Consider the following 7260-nt stretch of genomic DNA (forward strand, 5'->3'; position numbering starts at 1 on the left):
GTGTAAGGCATCTTTATGCGAACTATAAAGACATTGGGGGGCATAGAGGAATTGCCCTAAAGGAGAAGTTATGGGCTGCAGCTTCTGCATACACTGAAGGGGATTTTCTAAGGGTAATGGGTGAGCTGAAGAGAATGAAGAGTGATGCCCATGAGTACTTGGCCAAAATTGATCCTAGTACATGGTCAAGAGCATGGTTTGCTACGGATTCAAAGTGTGACCTTCTGCAGAATAATATATGTGAGTGTTTTAACTCATACATTCTAAAGGCTCGCAATAAGCCTATCTTGACCATGCTGGAGCAGATACGAAAAAAGTTGATGAGGAGATACCAGGCTAAGAGGGATGGCATTCAAACTTTGACAGGGAAGTTAACTCCTAAAATACAAAATAAGTTGGATGCAATACGGAATGAATCAATGGACTGTGTTGCCCTATATGCTGGTGATGACATGTTTGAAGTGACTGGTCCAGATGGTAGACAATTTGTAGTCAACATGAGGAGAAAAAGTTGTGGTTGTAGAGTGTGGGAAATGTCTGGAATCCCCTGTGTGCATGCATGTTCTGCTATTCGACATAGTTGTAAGAATGCAGAGGATTATGTTGATGAGTACTTCACTGTGGAGATGTACAAGAAAGCATATGAGCCAGTTATATACCCAATGCCTAGTCAAGAGCAGTGGATACCAACCCAGCATGACAAGTTGGAACCCCCAGTATCAAGAGTGGCCCCGGGTAGACCAAAGAAGGTAAGAAAAAGGCAAGTTGATGAACGTAGAGATCCGAAAAATCCAAACAGAATGAGAAAATTTGGTGCTAGGATGAAATGCTCCATGTGTAAGGGCAGAGGGCACAATAAAAGGGCATGTCCAATGAGAAGTACCCAAGCAAGTGTTGTGCTGCCTACCCCACCTCCAGACAGTGTGCGTTTATTAATCTTTATTATCCTTTATTTTTTATTATGTACTATATGCATACTGATAGTCCCACACCTTATTTGACTCATTTGGAACAGACACAAAGTACCACCTCAAGAACTCCTACACAGGCTACAAGAACAAATCTGGTCTCACCGCCTCCACCAGCAAGAACAAATCCAGTCCCACCACCTCCACTAGCAACAACAAATCCGGTCCCACCTCCTCCAAGGAGACAGAAGACACAAAGGGTCGCGGCTATTTTTGGGAAGTCCAAACCGGGTCCCACCACACCTATTGATCTAACTGAGGGTGATAGTGATGAACGAGGTGGCCCTGCAATCCAAGGTGGCCCTGCAATCCGAGGGGGCCATGCAATTCGAGGTGGCCCTGCAATCCAAGGGGGCCATGCAATTCGAGGTGGCAGTGCGGGAACCAGTGGGACAGCAACTAATCCGGCATCCAAAAGCAAGGGCAAACGTGTGGTGGCCACTGTTGAAAAGGCAATTGAGATTGCTGAAGCGAAGAGGAAGAGAATGAGGCCAGAATGGAAGCGTTAATTAAATATGTGCTTGTATTTAATGCACATGTGCATAATCTGTGTTTGACAATTGGTAGTTATGTGTTTGACAATTGGTAGTTGTGCGTTTGACAGTTGGTAGTTGTGTGTTTGACAGTTGGTGGTTGTGTGTTTGATACAGTACTAAAAATGCAGGATTGGTGGTTGTGTTTGATAGACAGTACTAGCAATGCAGAATTGCTTATTTTTGTGTAATGATTACAATGTGTTTTATGATGTTGGAATGCATTGCAGGTTTTGACATTTGTGTAGTTTTGGAATGCATTGCAGGTTTTGATATTTGTGTGGTTTTGGAATGCATTAACAATATGAACAAGTCAACACTGATTTTGGAGAAATAAATTTTGGGTGTGTCATGCGGTTGATATGGGACAGGGAGAATTATATAATTACGCTACTTTGAAGAGAATGCTTTAAATTTATCTTTTGGACCCAATTGACAATTGTGTGCTTATATACTTCTGATTATTATATCTAATGTTAATTATGTGTATTGGGATCGGCTTAATTTGCTGACCAAATTGTAGCCAATTTATGAAACTAATGAGAAAGGGTTTCGAATGGGCTGTTTGGACAATGAGACTCCATTGAAATTAATCGTTCTTCATTAGCTGCCCAAATCGATTGCAATTCGGTTAGCTAAATTGCAATCATTAGCATTGAATATAATTTTACCTTTTGGGTCCAAATTGTGTGCTTATATACTTGTATTGTTATATCTAATCTGAATTATACGTATCCGGATTGATTACAATTAGTTAAAAATTGAAGACAGTTTAGGCAACTAACAAGAAAGGGACTCGGGGTTCATCGGCCCAAACAAATCGACCCCGTATTTTAAGATGCTCAAGCACATGAACTCCATCAATGATAGTGTGAAAAATATAATGGGATAAATTTCTGTTACTTTATGAATACAAGCAGCTCCAACTACAAACAATCCCACTTAAATACATGCAATAAGGCAACCAAAATACCACAACACAACTTAGTGCACAAAAAATGGTTCACTTCTAGCTTCTATGGCCCCATAGAAGTGCACAAAAAATGTCTAACAATACAACTCAAGGCAACCTCAAATAACCAACCCTATTGTCCTCCTGGTTTTTGGCTGCATGTCCGAAGAAGAAACACAATGCAAATAAAATCCACGAACACACAAGCATTGTGTGGTAATTCTTCTTCACTGCTTCAAATTTGATCCCCCAAATCTCAATTTCTTTACGGTATTGTGCAATTTCTGCGTTCCTCTCATTGTCAACTTCGGCCTTCACCTTCTCAATCTCTTTCTCTATTTCGGCCTTCACTTTCCCAACTTCTACTTCAACCATGGTTTCACATCGTTTAGTTTCTGCCACCAAACTTTCGTGCCACTCAACCAATCGACCAACAACCCTCTGACCATGTGCACACATTTTGGGATCAACCCACTCAAAGAAACCACAATCTCTGTGGATCTGCAAAACACAACAAATAATGAAAAAATTGCAACTTGTCCAACTTGTCTGGAATGCATTCCAGATTTTGCCACTTTTTAGCACCAACAATCCAACATCGAATGGTATATATGCAAAAAAGCCAGATTTCAAAAGCCGACTATAAAATTGCAAATTTGAACTCCCAAATACAAAATGAAACCCTAAAATCGATCAGAATAAGTACTACTTGCCTTCCAATTTTCACACCCCATAAACCTTCTTCCGAAATTTTTGCTCGTGTGCGCCGTTTTCACATTCATCGGCCGCTCGCAGTAGCATACTCATTGCCGTGAAAAAGTGGCAACACTCTGTGGGGACTCCGACCTTGCTTCCATCCTCTCCTTCGAGTGCCCAATCGATTGCCCAGAACAGACGGGTATCTGGCCAGGGGTCGAGTCCTGTGTCGAGGCGTCCATCGTCTCCGTCAGCCTTCAAATTCGAAACCCTTGTTTTTCCTGAAACAATATTTGAACCAAATATACATGAAACAATACGGGTGACTTAGAAAACAACGGCTCAATTTTTTGAGGGTATTTTCGTCCGGTTATCTGCATATAAGTCACATGCCGCGCACGTGGGTCCATTTCCGTCTCATCAGACGGAGCAATTGGACGGAAGGGGGTGGATTGAAATTTTTTTCAACTTTCTTGGGTGCAATTGAAGCAATCTAAACATTGGTGCAAAAATTGAAAATTCGTGTAAACATCAGGGGGGTAAATTGCAGTTTTCTCTATTAACAATATTAACCTATAGTTAGTATAGTTAATAAACATTAACATATATATCAAGATATTAACATTTAGTATACTAACTAGTTATGTACTTATGTTATAATTATTAACTAGTAATAAATTAACTAATTAAAAATTAATATTTTAATTTATTTATTTATTAACATAAGTTACAAACCTGTATAGTATGTTACGACTTACTAGTATAGTAAACTTAATAGTACATATATTATACATCAGTCAGTAGTTATTATAGTATATAATATGTATGGCCCTAGTAACTATATGGTACATATGTATATAGGTTACATAAGTTTATATATATAGGTAACAATATATTATTATATATAATTATAAGTAGAGACTATAGTATATGTATAATGTGAGTCTAGTATACTATATATAACCAATTAACTATAGTATAAGTGTAGTATATAACTATAGTTGACCATGTATGATGTGTCATATATTATATTATGTTCATGTATATAGTTATATACTTGTATACTTATAAACTAACTATTAAATATGTTAGTTAACAACTTAACCATATGTCATAATATTATATATCATAGTTTATAACTATAGTTGATATACACTATCACACTAATTATTAGGCAGATAGTTATATAGTTAAACATATTATAAATAGTTAATTGTATTAACTATTTAGTTAACACTTAACTATAGTTAGTATTTACTATTTAGTTCATTAATACTTACTTATATAATAACTATTCAATATAATTATATAGTTATATCCTAACTATTAAATATGTGAGTTATCAACTTAACCAATGTTATAATATTATATAACATACTTAGTTAATACTTAGTTATTTATATACTAACCGAAAGAACTCGAGGAAAAGTTCTAACCCCATAAACAACAATACAAGTAGTAATTATCTAAAATTAAACTTATTGAACAAAGACAACATGAAGAACACACCACAAAAATAATTTGCACATTCACAACACAAGATTTTGTTGACGAAGTAAAAAAAACCATTTGAACATATCAAAGGAAAAAAAACTCTTCGAGGCAATCAAACTCAAGAATCACTATAATAAAGAAGATCCAAAATACAGACAAAAATACTTACAACCCCTTTGTAAAACTAAGACTTCGTATGACAACAAGCTTACTGCTTGCCTCTGTGCTAGCCATTATTCTTTGACTGCCTTTTCTTACTGATCATTCGGTAGACTTCTTTGTAGTTAAAGGATGAGTATGATATGGTCTCAAAAATGAAATAAAAACATCAAGAGAGGGAAAGCTCAAAGCTTTCTACAAATCCTCTCGCTTAGCAATGGTGAGGTAAGGATGACTTCACAAAATTGAAGAGGAAAGCATCAACAGCTCTCTACCGAAACGGCTCACAATGGAAAGCATCAAGGGCTCCCTTTCTAATTTTTGTGCTAGGCTACTCTAAAAACCCAATGAGGGCATCCTATTCTATTTAAAGGATTGGAAAGAGTAAAGATTAAAAAGTTAAGGAAAACCCAATTTTGGTAACTTCGTGATAACTTTTTATCCCAAACTCCGATTGAGGCACACTTAGCAGCGTTGGAAAGCTGGTTCCTAGATCTATGACTATGAATTTCCAAATATTTTTCCAATTTAGACGTTTACTATGTCAAAACTGGCTTGCAAGTTTCTGCTGATGTGCCGCGATGTCATGATGACCTTCTAACATGGCAAAACAGAAACTATCTGTGGCTTTTTGTCATGTCCACGTCTTGACGTCCTTCGGACGACAAGAATAAAAACACCAAAAAAACATTATATTTTTCACACCAAACACTTAGAAAATGAAGATTAAAAAGTTGTTAAGGAAAACCCAATTTTGGTATCTTTGCGATAAATTTTTATCCCAAACTCTAATTGAGGTAAACTCAGCGGCATTGGAAAGCTGGTTCCCACATCTATGACTATGAATTTCCAAATATTTTTCCAATTTAAACATTTACTATGTCAAATCTGGCTTGTAAGTTTTTGCAGATGTGTCGCGACGTCATGACGACCTTCTAACATGGCAAGACAAACTCTATATGGCTTTCTGTCGTGTCCACGTCTTGACGTCCTTCTGACGGCAAGAATAAAAACACCCAAAAACATTATATTTTTCACACCGAACACTTAGAAAATGAAAAGATTTACAATTAAGATTTTGGACACTGAATGAAACCAATTTCAAAAAACTAACACTAACTAGGGAGCTAACGATTTGAGCCGAATGAGTTGAGACGATTTTTTTATACAAGCCAAGCTGAATTTATATGAGTATGTATAGTCTACTACTCGAGTAAATTTTTGTGTTCACGAACGACTTATTTATTTATCAAACCGAGACCAAATTGATTTTTTACGAGCCAAGTTCACGAGCAGTTTGTCTCATTTAACAGTCCTATCCACTCTGCTACAAACTACACCCTCGGTTACCGCTTAGTGTTAAAATGGATGGAAAATCCCTCACTTGCCCCACACGACTTTTATTTTATTTTTTTGCTTTAACGTTCCAAAATGCCCTTGAAAATTATTTTTAAAAAAATCCTCCTCGAAGTTGTAGGTTGAGCAGGCCAAGAAGAGTGCAAAGATCATCAATCTGAACGATCGAGATTGGACGACAATGGTCTCGTTGGCATGGACATGGAGCCTTTGAGAAGCAGAGATTGTACAGCCTGAGTAGAGATTGCAGAGATTGTAGAAACTACAAAGAGAGAGTAATGGAGTGTTGACAGCGAGATTAAGGTTCGACAAAGACGGAGAAAGTACAACACCATTACTGACACAGACGTAACCATAATTTTTCATCTGGAGGGGCCAAAATATGAACGAGATGTCAAACAAGTTTTTAAGCCTAAAATACATATATGTTCAACTTTATAAAAAAAATTAAAAATTAAAAGAATAATTGAAAACCAGGGGGGCCAGGTGTATTGATAGTTCTATCACTTATTACCAGTGCTGGCGATGCGCTGCTTTGGCCACGCTCCGCAGGGTAGGAGGTGGGTGCACTAATTGACCACTCAAACTTGTCAAGGGGTTGGCCGAACTAATCCTTTCAAGTTTTTTTTTTTTTTTTTTCCCCCAATTTTTTTAATAACTTTTAGGGGCATTTTTGAAAAGCTCACATAAGAAAAAATTCACAGGAGGCAGTTTTCGTCTCTCTTAAACTCTAAATGCTGACGGAAGGTGTCATTTGTAACAGGGTGGTAATTTAAAGGAGTCAAGTGTCACATTTAAAAATTTGAAATTATGAAATACCAAATGGGTGATAGCTTAAAACAAGCATTGAATTTAGAATGAAATTTTATTTAAGGTTAGCAACTTTTGACATGACCCGTAAATTTGATACCAACACAATACAAAATTATTGACTTAGGATTTAGGCTAAACAAGTTGACGGATTAACCCGTTTAGTGACACATTTATGACCCGTCAACCCGTTTATGACCCGATTAGCTAAACGGGTTGACACGCTAAACTGTTTAGCTAATCGTGTTGGGTTCGGGTGGGTCAACCCGTTTAGCTAATCGTGTTGGGTTCA

This window comes from Alnus glutinosa, chromosome 12 (genome assembly GCF_958979055.1).
Source record: "Alnus glutinosa chromosome 12, dhAlnGlut1.1, whole genome shotgun sequence".
NCBI classification, from domain to species: Eukaryota; Viridiplantae; Streptophyta; class Magnoliopsida; order Fagales; family Betulaceae; genus Alnus; species Alnus glutinosa.